At 54.2% G+C, this 15,969-nt stretch overlaps 1 protein-coding gene and 7 non-coding genes across 8 annotated transcripts in view; 3 read left to right on the forward strand and 5 right to left on the reverse strand.

Annotated features, from left to right (window-relative positions):
- Positions 1 to 15,969, forward strand: part of LOC142826104 (uncharacterized) — a 284,204-nt gene that overhangs the window by 198,227 nt on the left and 70,008 nt on the right.
- On the reverse strand, positions 5,541 to 5,612 carry TRNAE-UUC (transfer RNA glutamic acid (anticodon UUC)). Its single transcript has one exon. It is a non-coding gene; the product is annotated as a tRNA-Glu (tRNA).
- TRNAC-GCA (transfer RNA cysteine (anticodon GCA)) lies at positions 6,070 to 6,141 on the reverse strand. The gene has a single exon. It is a non-coding gene; the product is annotated as a tRNA-Cys (tRNA).
- Positions 8,153 to 8,257, reverse strand: TRNAR-UCG (transfer RNA arginine (anticodon UCG)). Its single transcript has 2 exons — positions 8,221 to 8,257; positions 8,153 to 8,188 (listed from the first exon to the last, which is right to left on the reverse strand). It is a non-coding gene; the product is annotated as a tRNA-Arg (tRNA).
- On the reverse strand, positions 8,377 to 8,449 carry TRNAA-AGC (transfer RNA alanine (anticodon AGC)). Its single transcript has one exon. It is a non-coding gene; the product is annotated as a tRNA-Ala (tRNA).
- Positions 10,553 to 10,634, forward strand: TRNAS-GCU (transfer RNA serine (anticodon GCU)). Its single transcript has one exon. It is a non-coding gene; the product is annotated as a tRNA-Ser (tRNA).
- Positions 15,116 to 15,189, forward strand: TRNAM-CAU (transfer RNA methionine (anticodon CAU)). Its single transcript has one exon. It is a non-coding gene; the product is annotated as a tRNA-Met (tRNA).
- Positions 15,688 to 15,761, reverse strand: TRNAM-CAU (transfer RNA methionine (anticodon CAU)). Its single transcript has one exon. It is a non-coding gene; the product is annotated as a tRNA-Met (tRNA).

Genomic DNA, 15,969 nt, shown 5'->3' on the forward strand with positions numbered 1-15,969 from the left:
TCCCCCACCTGGGTGCAGTTTTCCTGCCCTCACCCACCTTGTTCCAGAGCCCACAACGTCCCTTCTGATAAACCCTCATATAAAACTCAGCAAATCTCCAGAGAAGTTGCGGTTCCCTTTACAAGACTCTGCACAGCTCAGTTCCAATCAGCCGGTCTTCCCTAGAGCCCGGAACATCGACCGCGGCAGCGTCGCTCTTACGCCCAGTGTAGACACGGCCTTAGAGTGTCACAAACCAGCCCCAGACACATTCCTGGCTAGGACCAGTCACAGTCTGGGCTCAGTGAGGGTCCGTCCTACCTGAGGCGTGTGTGACACAAAAGCCTCCTGTTCCCTGCCCAGTTCCCAACACTGGCTGCAGACCCAGCGATATTTGGTGCCTTGGCTGCTGTCCCTGCTGGCAGGGAGCTGTCCCGCACCCGCAGTTCATCCACCTCCCGGAGAGGCAGCAGCTCAGTGAGGGGGAGAAGCCGGGGCATTTCCCTGCATGTGTAAAAACCATCACTGCCGGCCCAGGCTGGGCCAGTGCGCTGGCATCCCTCATGTCTGGAGCATCCACCAGGGAAAAACTGAAACAGCGTCAGGAGATGAGGGGTCAGGGTCCCCCCCGGCAGAAGCTATAGGGGATGGGGTCCCTCTACTTCTCCACAGAAGGAAATACTGGACCAGGGGTTCCTCTACCCCTCCCCAGGAGGAGCTATGGGGCCTGGGGACCCTCCACCCCCCAGCATGAGCCAATGGGCACCATAGGGGCTCACACAAAAACAGGTGCACATGCCCTCAATCTGTAGCTGGCTCAGAGACATGGGCCTGGAAGTCCTGTCTCCCTCTTGAAACCAGGGAAGTGTCTCCCACCGCTGCAGCCTCCTGAGATTCTATGGCTGTGTCTGTACAGCAGCCCCACAGGAGGGCCCCTGGCCTAGCAATGTGGCCCCCTGAGCAGCCTCTGATGTTCCCTGCTTGAGCCCTAGAGCCAGCCCTGAGTGATGGGGGAAGAGGAGGAGCAGCTCACACATGCCAAGGGGCTGGCCTGGGGCAGGACATGAGCCTGCAAGGCAGCAGTGACATCACAAGGACCTGCAGGGTTGCAGGAGGGGCTGGCACTGAACTGAAGAGAGATCTGGGAGAAGCAAGAGGAAGGGTTGCAGGATCCCAATGAGAATGGGATTTGAACCCATGCGTGCAGAGCACAACAGATTAGCAGTCCATCCCCTTAACCACTCGGCCATCTCATCTGCAAGGGTTTGTTTCAACCTACCCAAAGCCAGCACTAGCAGAAACCTTTGTGCCTCTTGCTGGCTGGCCAGGGACACCCAGGGCAGGAAGGTTTTGGCTTTTCACAATGTTTCCTGGGCTGTTGTACAAAGCTCAGTGCTGGTAACAAACCCAAACACCCCCTGGCTACATCTACCCCTCAGGCTTCTTACACAAGAACTGTTTTGTGCAAGAGTTCTTGCGCAAAATGACTTGTGCAAGAGCACGTCCACACTGCCATGTGCTTTTCTGCAAGAATGTCCGTGGCAGTGTGCAGGCTCTCTTGTGCAAGAAATCTCTGATGGCCATTTTAGCCATAGGGATTTCTTGCACAAAAAAAGCCTGTTGCCCGTTCATACTACATTTTTGTGCAAGAGCTCTTGCACAAGAGGGTTTATTCCTCATGGGGAGAGGACTAACTCTTGCCAAAGAAGCCCTCTTTTCCTATGTTTTGCTGTAAATTTAGTTGCTTAAGAACTTGTGTGCAATGTAGATGCTCCTCATGTTTATGCGCAAGAACGGCCATTCTTGAGCAAGAAGCCTGCAGTGTCGACGTAGCCCCTGGGTGCCCAGAGACGGGCTGTCTAGTCACAGTCTGGCTCGGCGCGCGCTCTGCAATGGGAAGACGTCCACGGAGCAGGCAAATGGCAGCGGCACACGGCTCTGGTGGGCCCAGCATCCAGAGGAGCTTTTCTGATATGAGTGTTTACTGACAGTGTCCGTCTCTGGTCTGATTTCACAGTGAGCTTCCTTCACATACCCCTGCTGCAATTCCTTGGCCTTGGCTCTGACTTGGTCTAGGATGTGGGGGTAGGAAGGAGGTGGCTTTTCTGTGTAAGACAATTGGCCATTCGGCCATAAATGTCCACATTCCTCTGCATGGACTGCAGAGACTCCTCCTGGGACCACAGCTCCAACAGGGTCTTTATCTGTGGCCCAGACACTGACAGTGCCTAGCGTTTGCTGCCCCTGGCTTGATTTGATTCCCAGCCAATGCAAGGTGGAAAGAGAACAGGCAACCTCCTGGGGGAGATCTTATTTAATCCTGAGCAACAGGCACAAGTGGGTCCCACAGCCAAGGGCCCCCTCTCACCGCTTTTCATGGGGAGCAGCTCAAACACCCTGTACTGTGTATTCTCAGATTGCCCCTGTCTCACCTGGCTGTTGCCTTGGACCCTCTGTGAGGTCACTGCTTCCCAACCAATGAGCTGAGGTGCTGCACAAGGCGCTTATGATGTCACTGCTGCCTTGCAGGGCTCATGTCCTGCCCCTGGCCAACCCTTTGGCCTGTTTGAGCTGCTCGTCCTGTATCATCCCCACTCACTCAGGGTATATCTGCACTGCAGAAGTAAACAGGGTCTCAAACACTGTTTCCAATACAGCCAGCTGAAAGGGGAGAGCAGTCCTAGCTGTGGGGACACTCCTTCAGTTGTGTAGCCCTGCAAGATAATCAACTGTTGATATGGAAATGCAGCTCATTCTGGGCTGGGAAAGGAATCCGGGCTGTGGCTATGTAAATCCAGTTCAGCCAGTGCTATGGGCTTGATGGAGGATCGGTTGTGAGAATGGAATGTGGAGTATTGTAACTAATTTGGCTGTTGTGGGATCACAAACCATTTTATCTCTAACTGTAGGAATTGTAAAATATGACACCAGTGCTTGCAGGAGAGACACTGTCATTGAAAAAAGTCTGGGATGGACGAGCCTTCCCCTTCCAGACTCAAGTGGAGTGGACTCTGGGTGTGGGGGAACGAGCGTGAACCAGCAGGCCACATGTCCTCCAGCCATGAGCTATGAGACGGGTTCATTCTGTCTCTCCCTCCCCCACTACCCATTCTAAGGATAGACCTAAAACAGACTCCTTAAGGAATCTCTTTGTTATTTTGAAATATTATTCCAGTGGGGGCTGGAAACTTTTGTCCAGCCTACGTGGAGGGCCAAGAGCTGAAATCACCAAGGAAACTGACAAAGAGTAGAAATCACTGGGGTTAGCCCAGAGCCAGACCGATCACGATCATAGAAGCAGCAGCTGGCAGGAGCAAGCAGCCAGCAGGATGAAGGGTAGGGGCAAGAGCAGGTAGTTGGTGGATGGCCTGTAGGAGCAGTGGCAGGTGGCCAGCGGAGTGGGTGAGATGCCTCCTATGCCCACTCCCTCCAAGAGTGGGAGGTAAACTCTGAAAATCACGCCTGAGCTCTTATCTGCCCTGAGCAAGGGCAGCAACTGTGAGTGGGGTACAGAGAAAGTTTGGGCATGTGAATGGGACACGTACATTGCTGGACTTACATTGCTGGCAAAGGACACTGCTCAAGCCACTTGAGCCGAGACTTATTTGTGGGTTGGTTCTGAGCCCTGCTTGTGGTATTTTCCCAGGCGAATGCCACGTTACTTCTCACCCTCTTTCATTCAAAGTTTCTATTCTACATTCAGACTCTGTGCTGGCAAGTGGGGAAGCATCGCCTCCCCGAGGTGCCCGGGTGGATTTCCCAGGCTGCTGGGTGGGGGCTCAAGCCAGTTTTGTGTGAGATGAATGAAGAGAAACCCCTAGACATCAAACCCAGCCCTGGCTGCTGCCAGCACTACCTGGCAGAAGAGTTACACTAGCAGGGGGACTGACCAAAGCACAGGCCTCGCTATGAGCAGGCTTAGAACTTTTTCAGGGAAACCCTATTGGATTTCTAGTCCAACAGCTTGACCACTCGGCCATCACAGATGTAAAGACGGCAAAGCCCAGGGCCAGAGGAACTGGCAGATAATCCCAATGCCCAGGCCTGATGTCTCCTGCCACACAAAATTCACAGCAAACCAGGCTCTTAGAACAGGGGAAGTTTGGGGGCTCGTTGCTGGGCCAAGGGGTGAAGCATCAAACCAGCCCCCTGCTGTGGGGTCTGTGAGTGTTGCTGAATCTGGGCCCCTGGAAACGGGAAACAAAAGGTCTGGGAGCCACACAGAGACCCTGCTGGGCTGAAGACCCAATGACTCCACTTTGTCTTTGCCTGTGGGCTTGTCTGTCTGCAGCCTGGAAACCTCCTGGATCCTCAGGCCACTGGTCTGGATGGAGCGTTACAGAAGTCGAAATAATGGAATCGCTGTGTAGACGCTCCCATTGTTATTGCAGTGTAATGGCCGTTATGCCCAAGGAACGCTGCTGTGTAGATGCAGCCTCAGAGAAATGCTGAGCAAGGGCTCCTGCAATGTCAGGGGAGTCATTGAAATGAGGTCACTTCTCTAGATATAAAAAGGAAGACATGTCAGGAGTGGGATTTGAACCCACACCTCCATTCAGAGACCAGAACACCCAACTGAGGGAAAGACATAACCTGGAGTCTGGCGCCTTAGACCACTTGGCCATCATGACAAGTGTGTAAAAATGTTCACCTGCAGTTTTCTTAAATGTGTGAGTTGCTCGGGGAGGCGGCGGGAGCACCTCTCTTTCCCCACCTAACAGCCGCTCTACAGCCCAGCTGGGTATATTCCTACTCACCCTCATCTACCGTTGTGAGGTGTTTTAGGGAGCTGACAGGAAACAGAAGAGGGTAAACCGCTGGCTGGCAGAACCGAGGCCTGGGATTGTCCTGTGCCAGGGAGTCTGTGTCAGTGCCCTTAGGGATCCTGAGCAGGGTTGGTACTTGGGGTGGGGCCGGGGGCTGTTCTGAAAGGCTGCAGGCGCCGTTAGACCCTTTTGTCCTTCCCTGTCTCACCCCAGCGCTGAGCAACACTCAGTGTCGGTCTGAGCATCCGTCCTGCTCTGGGACGTGTCTCTGTGGCAGGAACCTGCCCAGGCGGCTCTCGCAGTGAGGCCCCTCCCTGGCAGCACCGAGCAGTGAGAGCTGAGTGAAGGGGAGGCAGGTCCAGGGGGAGAAGGCTCCATGACTGAGTCAGAGGGAGGCTCTGCCCTGGCCAGTGGGGAATCGTTGCCTCTCTGAGGGGCCCAGGCCTGGTGGGTCATTTCCCCAGGTTACTGAGTGGGGGCTGGAGCCAGTTCTGGGTTGTCTCCTTCAACAGCCAAACTGAACCAATGGATCTTGTGCCGACCTGACACTGCGCTGGGCTAGTGCTGTGTGTGCCACAGAGCTTCCTGCAGGGCTGCCCACATGGGAGAGGGGAGGGGCAGTTTGAGTCACCCAGCTCTGCCCCTTCTGAAGGGCTTGTGAAAATGGCAGGTGCTGTCTTGGCAGTGAGGGAGAGGTGGGAAAGGGGCCCTGAGTGAACCTCTTGGGTCACAGCTGCTGTAACAATTAGGTAAGATGAATGACTTGGCAGATGTCAGGTGAAAACTGAGGCTGGTTTCCCTGACTGGGAATTGAACCCAGGCCTCAGAAGTGAAAGTGCTGAATCCTAACCACTAGACCATCAGGGACACATAAACAAGGCTCTTTCCTTACCTACACTAGCCTCTCACAGGCCACTTTCTGTCCCCTTTGGTATGTGGGTTCGTTCTCTATTGCCCAGAGGGGACAAGAACAGAAACCAAACAGAACATCAGAACAGCCAAACTGGGCCATGCCACTTGCCCAACTAGCCCAGGATCCTGTCTCACAACAGCAGCCAATCTCATTGCCCAGTGGGAATCCTCAGGACAGACATTTGTTAAGTGATCCCTCCCGTCACCCATTCCCAGCTTCTAGAATACACCAGCTAGGGACACCTGCCCTGTCCATGCTGGTTAAGTGCCATTCATTGTGGCCACCAGGGCTTCCAAAGTTGAGTAGCTCTGCATTAAGGGTTCTTATTAATGTCAAGAACCTCAAGCAATGTAAAGCCAGAGTGTGATGGAACTGGAAAAGAAAATATTTCCACTAGAAGGAAATTTTGTAAGGGGGCACGTGGATTTGAACCAAGGACCACTTGATCTGCAGTCAAACACTCTACCACTGAGCTACACCCCCACAGAAATTGCCCTCTGGAGTCAATGTTGGGAATTGGACAAGGAACAAGAGACAAGAGGCTTTTGTGTAACTCACATCCCAGGTGCCACCCTTGGGCTTGGTCTCCACACTGAGCAGGCGGGTGGCAGGGGTCTGATGCTGTCACAGCTGCAAGGCAAGTCACCCACCTGGCCCCTGAGCTCCATGTGGGCAGCAGCCAGACAGTGTGAGTGGAACAGAGGGTCGTGGGGGGCGGGGATTTGTATATTTTAGGAAGGGTCCTGAGTCCTGGCTCCCAGCCACGCACCTTGGCAGAAAGACCAGCGGCCCCTGCACAAAGCGCATTGTGGGAATAAGAGTTAGGGCAGCAGGAAAGGGGCCGGCCCCTCAGCACCAGCAAGCAGGTGGGAGAAGATGGGAGTGAATCCTGCTACCTCTCATGCGCAAAGGCAGCACTTTTCCAATGGAGCTAATTCTGCCCCACCTGAAACCTGCCTCCAGTGCTCCTGCCACTGTCTGGCCCAGGAGGGCTGGTGTCCAGCAGCTCTCTGCCCCAACGTGGCTGGCTTTTGGGGAGAGCAAGTAGGAAGTGGGGGCCAGGGGGGGGGGAGCTACTGGAGCCACTTAGCCCCCTGGCTGGCTCTGCTGGTAAAAAGAAAAATTGAAAATTTCTCCCCTCATTGGAGAATGTGGGTATCGATCCCACTACCTCTCACATGCGAAGCAAGCGCTCTACCACTTGAGCTAATTCCCCTGCTGCATTTACAGAGGCCTTCTCGGAGGCTCTTCCCTTCTCCACAGAGACGTCGGCCTTCTAGGTCAGTTAGTCGTGGGAAAGGAGAAGGCTCCGAAAAGGCCTCAAGGGCAACTCTCAAGGAGACTCCCTGCAGCAAAGCCATGGGGGGAGGGGGGGATTCTGAGATGGCCCCTGCCCTGCAGCCTGTCCCACCTGGCCATTGTCATAGACTCTCTGTGAGGTCATCACCTCCCAACCTCCTTTAGCCAATAAGCTGAGGGGCTGCAAAAGGCCCTTGTGATGTCACTGCCACACCCACCCCTGCCCTCCAGGGCTAATGTCCTGCCCCAGGCAGCCCCTTTGCATGGCTGAGCTGCTCCCAGGGTGAAAGTGACACATTTCTTACAGGGACTGTTCTATTGGGCACCACCCCTTGGGCTGGGCAGGAGGGAGGGGGAGGCTCAAGGCAGGAAGTGGGGGGAGGGGTTGTGATAGGACAGTACCTGTAAGAAATTAAAATGTGGAGTGTGGGAGGCTCAGGGCAGGGATTTGGGGAGTGTGTGAGAGTGGGGGGGGGCTCAGGGCAGGGGTGAGGATGTGGGAGGGTAGAGAAGTCAGGGCACAGGATCTGGGATATGGGGGAGGCTTGGGGCTGGGACTGTGTGTGTGTGTCGAGGGGATCCCTCTGCTCTGTGCTCCCTGAGGCCCTTTAACACACATGGACTGACCTGGGCGCAGGCCAATGAGGGGGGTTTCAGTGAAGCTACATGTAAATGGATCCCTGTAGCAATCCCTGCCAGCCACACGCACAGGGGGAGGGACTTTAGCCAAGGAAGCAGAAGCAGCCACTCTGAGGGAGGTTTAGAAGCAAAGATGGGCTGCTGCAAGGATGGATGAGGGGATGTCACAGGGCACGAGCATGACAAGGGGAGCAGAGAGGGCCCTGCTGCACCGAGAGACATGCCAAAGCCTGGGATTGAACCAGGGACCTTTAAATGTTTCATCTAAGGCTCCGCACACTGAGCTGCCAACAAACCCGTCTGGCTCATTATTAACTGTCCAGGATGTTTGGCAGCCGTGTCACAGCCTGAGTGTTGCTCAGCACTAGTAGGAGACAGGGAGGGACAAAATGGTCCTTTCAGAACAACCCCCAGCCCTAACCCCAAGGACCAGCCCTTCCCTCCACCCTTACTGGGGTCTGCTGGGAATTGCCTGGATGCCAGCCCACCCCAGTGTCAGCCTAAGGATTGACTGGTCTGTAAAAGCTGCATCCTGGAAATTAGGAAGCAGCTAAAGTGACTCTGGTGGGACTTGAACCCACAATCTTTGAATGTCTAGCTGGACTCACATTAACCACTACAGCTTCGAAGTCCAAAATGCTTTCCATTGCACCACAGAGCCTGATGGGCTGGTGAGTTGGATATCTCCCCTCTCTGCTTTGCCACTGGGGGGTCTGTCTCTTTGGGAGAGAAGGTAAGAAGAGGGATGGGGCCACTGAAATTAAAGGATAGAGCTGTAATTGGAGAATGTGGGCATCGATCCCACTGTCTCTCGCATGCTAAGCGAGCGCTCTACCACTTGAGCTAATTCCCCTGCTGGCAAAAGGCTTTGCTGCCTCACCCACCTTGTTCCAGAGCCCACAACATCCCTGCGAGTCTACTTGTGAGACTCACACCTGTGGGCCGGCTAGCTCGGAGGTTTAGGACGTGGTGCTCATATCACACTGACACGTCTTAAGAGCAAGCCCCTTATTTCAAGCTATAACAGGCTCGCTATTCCGACGTCCCTGCATGCGGATTTGTTTCGAAGTGCTGTGTAGCCAGCCCCAAATTACAAAATAAGCTATTTCAAAATACAGGCAGTCCCTGAGTTACGCGGATCCGACTTACGCGGATCCAGCAGACCAGGGAGAGGATGCAAAGCGGCGGACTGTCAGCTGGCCGCGTGCTCCGCTCTGCTCACCCTCCCCCTCCCCCTGGTCTGCAGACCAGGCGGAGGGGGAGCAGAGCAGAGCAGAGCAAAGCCGCGGAGTACGCGGCCAGCTGACAGCCCAGATGCGTCTGGGCTGTCAGCTGGCCGTGTGTTCCGCGGCTTTGCTCTGCTCTCCTGTGCTCTGTTCCCCCCCCCACCTCTCGGTCTGCAGACCGGGGAGACGGGGAGCAAAGCAGAGCAAAGCCAAGGAGCCCAAGGGCAGCAGGATAGCCACAGCGCGTCTGGGCTGTCCCGCTGCTCCTGTGCTCCGCGGCTTTGCTCCGGACGCCTGTGGTACAGCAGCTGGGGTGCTGCCGGTTGGTCCCGTAGCGCCGCTCTGGGTGCCACTGGACCAACCCAGCAGCACCCCAGCTGCTCTGCCCCAGGTGTCCCCAAGTCAGCAGCTGCTGAAAATGACCAGTGGCTGACTACAGGAAGCCCCTGCCCCAGGCTTCCTGGAATCAGTCGCTGATCAGTTTCAGCAGCAGCTGACTTGGGGATGCCTGGGGTTCTTAAGTTGAATCTGTATGTAAGTCAGAACTGGCGTCCAGATTCAGCCACTGTTGAAACTGATCAGTTTCAGCAGCAGCTGAATCTGGACGCCAGTTCCGACTTACATACAGATTCAACTTAAGAACAAACCTACTGTCCCTATCTTGTACGTAACCCGGGGATTGCCTGTAGGCGCATTGATTATTTTGAAGTATGGGACGCACCCCTAGTGAGTTAGAGCTGAACTCTGCCCCCAGCTCCCTGCTCCACCCACCCACTTACTGACTCCCTCGCTGCCATGGGGCTGTTTGCACTGGCCTCTTCTCTCTGTAGCCAGGCTTCAGCCAGGACTGAGACTCAGGCAGCAGAATGTGACCCGGCTCCCTGCACCTGGGCCCTGCATTTCTCATCCCTTCAGAGACACTTGCCAGTGGAGGAATAAATCACAGTCACGTGAGTGTAGATTATGAAACTTTGTAGTTGTTGTTGCCTTGGAAACTCCCCACAGACCTTCCCCTGGGGTCCCGGGCAGCCGCTCACATTGCACAGCTCACTTCGAGGTGAGGGTGCTGTGTAGACGTGCCCGTCCTGTTGAGGGCCAGCCTGCTGGGGGGAGGCTCTGGCCACTTCATTTCCTCGTGTCTCTCAGGCTGTGTTTACACTGCAGGGCTACGTCTACACTGCAGGCTTTTTGTGCAAGAGCAACTGCTCTTGTGTAAAATCTTGCAGCGCGTCTACACTGAAGGCACATTTTTGCGCAAGTAAATTTATAGTGCAGCATCAGACAACAGGGCTTCTTGCACAGAAGTTATTGCTCTCCCCACGAGTAATAAGCCCTCTTGTGCAAGAACTCGTCCACAAGGAGGCAGTGTGGACGGGCAACAGGGGTTTCTTGCTCAAGAAAGCCAAATATCGAAAATGCCCGTCAGAGCTTTCCTGCGCAGGAGAGCGTCCACACTGCCATGGCTGCTTTTACAGAAAAGCACTTCTCTTGTGCAACAGCACATGGCAGTGTGGACACACTGTTGGGCAAGACCTTTTGCACAAAACAAGGTAGATGTAGCCAGGGGTGTTTGGGTTTGTTACGAGCACTGAGCTTTGTACAGCAGCCCAGGGAACATTGTGAAAAGCGAAAACCTTCCAGCCCTGGGTGTCCTTGGCCAGTCAGCAAGTGGCAGAAAGGTTCCCTGAAGTGCTGACTTCAGGTGATTTGAAGCAAATGGTAACAGCTCCGATGAGGTGGCCGAGTGGTTAAGGCGATGGACTGCTAATCCATTGTGCTTTGCACGCATGGGTTCAAATCCCATCCTCATCGGGTGTTTGCAGCCCATCCTCTTGCCTCTCTCAGAGGTTCAGTGCCAGCCTCTCCTGCAACCCTGCCTGCCCCACAGGGGAAATCTCCACAGAGACACTCCCAGCTGGAACCCTCAATCCCTTCTGCCCTCAAGGGGAAACCTCACAAAGGAGGCTCCAGGCAGCCAGGCCATGGGGGTCCCTGAGATGCCCCAGCCCTGCAGCCTGTCCCACCTGGCTGTTGCCATGGTCCCTCTATGAGGTCACTGCCTCCCAGCCAATGAGCTGAGGTGCTGCAAAAGTTTCTTGTGATGTCACTGCTGCATTGCAGGCTCATGTCCTGCCCCTGGCCAGCCCCTTGGCATGTGTGAGCTGCTCCCCCTCTGCCCCCGTCACTCAGGGCTGGTTCTGGGGCTCAAGCAGGGAACATCAGAGGCTGCTCAGGGGGCCACGTTGCTAGGCCAGGGGCCCTCCTGTGGGGCTGTGAGTGTTGCTGTCCCTGCTGTACAGACAGGGCCATAGAGCCTCAGGAGGCTGCAGCGGTGGGAGACACTTCCCTGGTTTCGGGAGGGAGACGAGATGTCAAGGCCCATGACTTGGAGCCAGCTACAGATACCCATGGAAAGCTGATTTTCAGAGGGGTGTGATCAGCCCTTCCTGTGTATCTGGCTTCTTCACAGGGGCTTAATCAGGAGCTAAAAGTTGAAGAAGGGACAGTTAGAAGGTGAATTTCTGTCTCTAGTTCAATCCCAGGATTTGCCATGTCTCTCGGTGCAGCAGGGCCCTCTCTGCTCCCCTTATCATGCTCCTGCCCTGTGACATCCCCTCATCCATCCTTGCAGCAGCCCATCTTTGCTTCTAAACCTCCCTCAGAGTGGCTGCTTCTGCTTCCTTGGCTAAAGTCCCTCCCCCTGTGCATGTGGCTGGCAGGGATTGCTAGAGGGATCCATTTACATGTAGCTTCACTGAAACCCCCCTCATTGGCCTGCGCCCAGGTCAGTCCATGTGTGTTAAAGGGCCTCAGGGAGCACAGAGCAGAGGGATCCCCTCGACACACACACACAGTCCCAGCCCCAAGCCTCCCCCATATCCCAGATCCTGTGCCCTGACTTCTTTACCCTCCCACATCCTCTCCCCTGCCCTGAGCCCCCCCGCCCCCCCACTCTCACACACTCCCCAAATCCCTGCCTTGAGTCTCCCACACTCCACATTTTAATTTCTTACAGGTACTGTCCTATCACAACCCCTCCCCCCACTTCCTGCCTTGAGCATCCCCCTGCCCAAGGGGTGGTGCCCAATAGAACAGGCCCTGTAAGAAATGTGTCACTTTCACCCCTGGGAGCAGCTCAGCCATGCAAAGGGGCTGCCTGGGGCAGGACATTAGCTCTGGAGGGCAGGAGTGGGTGTGGCAGTGACATCACAAGGGCCTTTTGCAGCCCCTCAGCTTATTGGCTAAAGGAGGTTGGGATGTGATGACCTCACAGAGAGTCCATGACAGTGGCCAGGTGGGACAGGCTGCAGGGCAGGGGCCATCTCAGAGCCCCGCCCCCCATGGCTTTGCTGCAGGGAGTCTCCTTGAGAGTTGCCCTTGAGGCCTTTTCGGAGCTTTCTCCTTTCCCACGACTAACTGACCTAGATGACAGACGTCCCTGTGGAGAAGGGAAGAGCCTCCAAGAAGACTTTTGTAAACACAACAGGGGAATTAGCTCAAGTGGTAGAGCACTTGCTTCGCATGCGAGAGGCAGTGGGATTGATGCCCACATTCTCCAACTACAGCTCAGCTCTTATCCCTTATTTTCACTGTCAAGGGCTCAGTGATCCCCCCCCCCTTCCTACCTGCTCTCCCCAAAGAGACAGACCTGGCTCCCCTTTCTTTGCCACCAGCAATTGCCATGCTGCAAAGCAGAGAGTGGAGATATCAGGCTCTGTGGTGCAATGGAAAGCATGTTGGACTTTTAAGCTGCAACAAAATACAGGACTATGTAGCACTTTAAAGACTAACAAGATGGTTTATTAGGTGATGAGCTTTCGTGGGCCAGACCCACTTCCTCAGATCAAATAGTGGAAGAAAATTGTCACAACCATATATATCAATGGATACAATTAAAAAAACCAAACACATATGAAAAGGACAAATCAATTTTCAGAACAGAACGGGGATGCGGGGGGGGAAGGAAAATGTCTGTGAGCTAATGATATTAGAGGTGATAATTGGGGAAGCTATCTTTGTAATGGGTAAGATAACTAGAGTCTTTGTTAGGACCCCGCCGCAAAGTGTCAAATTTTAGCATGAATAACAGTTCAGAGGATTCCCTTGAAAGTGCAGTTTTAAAAGGCTTTTGAAGCAGAATGCAGGTAATTAAGTCATTGAGATAATGTCCTTTCTGAGTTAAAATGGCAAGAAACTGGTTTTTTTCTGTATTTTGTTTCAGCTGCCCTAGACTAACATGGCTACTTTTCTATCACTATTTTAAGCTGCAGTGATTCATGTGAGCCCAGCTAGACATTCAAAGTTTGTGGGTTCAAGTCCCACGAGTGTCACTTTAGCTGCTTTCTCATTTCCAGGGCGCAGCTTTTACAGACCAGGGATCCTTAGGGTGAAACTGGGGTGGGCTTGAGTTCAGACAGTTCCCAGCAGACCCCAGTGAGGATGGAGGGAAGGGCTGGTTCTTGCGGTTGGGGCTGGGAGTTGTTCTGAAAGGCTGCAGGTGCCATTAGATCATTTTGTCCCTCCCTGTCTCCTACCAGTGCTGAGCAACACTCAGGCTGTGTCTGCCCTACACTGCTCTTCTGGGAAAAGCTACGCACATTTCAAAACCCAATTTGTGCAGCTTTTTCTTCTGCTTTTTTTTTTTTTTGGAAGAGGCTTTTCTGACATTTGGCCTGTTACACTGGGCAAGTCACACAAGGGAGGCAGCAGGCAGAGCCAGCCCAATGCACCAGCCTTCCAGGGCAGGGGATGCCAAGGCACAAGCAGCTGCCTGGCCTAATTTATCTGGCTTCCCCAGGTTACCCCCTCCCCTGTCACATGAGCATTGGGCTCATCAACAGGCTGGTCAACAGCAGCTGCAGTTACCTGGGCACCCCAATAGGAGAAGACCCTGTGTTCCTGTCTGGTTTTGAACCAGGGACCTTTTGCACGTTAGGCAAACATGATAACCACTACACCAGAGAAACACATTTGAAGAGATGGAATTTGTCTGACTGTTCTGTTCCTAGCTGTTTCTAACACCTTGCTCTGCAGGGGAGGGGGATGCTCCTTGTGAACACTCCACCTCTTGTTCTCAGGGAAATGCCTCATTTCCTCACCAGCCCCTTGATATTTGTAGCTCAAAGCTGGAGCTGCTGTGGAAGGAGGTGAAGCTACAGAAGCTGACGGGGGACAATCAGCAGGCGGAGGGTTATTTTTTCTCCCCCCTGGGCTGATGTGGCTAGAACTGAGGAGAAGAAAATCCTCTTCCCTTCTCCTCAGAAGATGGAAATTGCAGTTGGTTCTCTCTTTGGTTCTACTAAAGCTGGACCCGAGGACTAGACCTTTTCTTTCTAAAACCCTGGTGAAAACTGAGAGCCAATTGTTCACAGGCTGAGAATGTGAGTTAAGGAAAGGCTCTGCCCAGCATGGGGCTTGAACCCATGACCCTGAGATTAAGAGTCTCATGCTCTACTAACTGAGCTAGCCAGGATGCATGGGAAAAGTTTCCTAATATCTCATCTCAGGGTAACAGGAGCCAAGTGTTCTCCACTGCCTGACTCAAGGCTCTTTCTTACCCCTAATGTGGGGTTCTGGTCTGTGGAGAGGTTTGAACTCGAACCCCACTCCCAACACACCCACTTCTTTCCCCACAAGGAACAGACCCATTTCCATCTCTCCAGGGACAGGAGAAGGGCTCTGGCTTGTTCTCTGCAAAATGCTCAGCCTGTTTCATTTTCTGCAGGAACGAGTGGGATCCATGCGCCCTGTTCCCCAGTGAGAGGTATGTGTCCTCTCCCCACTTTCCACAGACACAGAAGGCCAGGGGGTTATGAGCCTCCAGAGGCCCCTTCCTACTTGGCCTCCCACAAAGCTGGGGTGAAAAGCTGCTAGACCCCAGCACTCCTGGGCCAAGCCATGGCAGAGGTAGCAGGATTCACTCCCATCTTCTCCTGCCTGTGCCCTGGTATCCCCCAGGTGTCCATGTTGTTCACTTACCTCTGGGCTTTGGGCACCTGCCCCCATCAAACCTAGTTTAAAGCCTCCTCACTAGGTGAGCCAGTCTGCACCCAAATACTCTTCCCTTCCTCCACAGGTGAACCCCAGCCCTGCTGAGCAGCCCTCCCTGCAACAGCATCCCATGGGCAAGGAAGCCAAAGCCCCCTGCCCACTGAGCTGTAGCTTTCTGTGCCCAGGGGGCCAGACACCACCTGGGCTCAATGGCTGGAGGGAAGTGGGGAACGGCTGCACTTTGGGAGTCAAAAGTGTTGTCTGGAAACATAAAGAGCCATTTTAAAGGTCCTTTGGCAGAGGGCACCATGGCTTAGCTGGCTAAAGCACCTGCCTCATAAACAGGAGATCCTGGGTTCAAGTCCCAGTGGTGCCTTGTTGTAACCTTTGCTCACATTTACTGATGCCCTTCTGGAACACAGAAGAGGCCTCCCCTGGCCACCCATGGAACTGCTGGTTCAGGAAAAGGCTGATTGCTGGTTCAGGAAAAGGCTGATTGGGGAGAAGTGTTGGGGGAGAAGTGTTGGGAAGAAGGAAACCACAAGCCTGGAGCCCCTGCAGAAGCTGCTGGCACTGGCAAGGCAGGGCTCTGACTGCAATTGCTGGGCCAGGAGAGCCAGCACCACATGCCCTTGTGATTCCCTCAGGGGGTCAGGTCAGGGCCTAGAGAGCCTGAGGGAGCAACTGCTGCAGCTCCTGCAGCCATAGAGAGTGAGGGTCTGTGGGCAGCAGGTGCTTCTCACTTGTGGTTTCCTTCTTTCCAACACTCCTCCCCAATCAGCCTTTTCCTGAACCAGCAGTTCCATGGGTGGCCAGGGGAGGCCTCTTCTGTGTTCCAGAAGGGCATCAGTAAATGTGAGCAAAGGTTACAACAAGGCACCACTGGGACTTGAACCCAGGATCTCCTGTTTATGAGGCAGGTGCTTTAGCCAGCTAAGCCATGGTGCCCTCCTTGGAAAGGGCTTTGAAACTGTTCTACTTTATGGTCCCAGACACCCCCTTCCCATTCCAAAGTGCAGCCGTTCCCCATTCCCCTCCAGCTCTTGCCATGACTCAAGGCCTGCGCAGCCCAAGACATTTGATCCAAAACAGAACTGGATCATTTAATGCAGGGAAGGTCAATCAATGGCATTTAACCAGGATGGACAGGGCAGGT

The sequence above is a fragment of the Pelodiscus sinensis genome, chromosome 25, assembly GCF_052426305.1.
Source record: "Pelodiscus sinensis isolate ZL-2025 chromosome 25, ASM5242630v1, whole genome shotgun sequence".
NCBI lineage: Eukaryota > Metazoa > Chordata > Testudines > Trionychidae > Pelodiscus > Pelodiscus sinensis.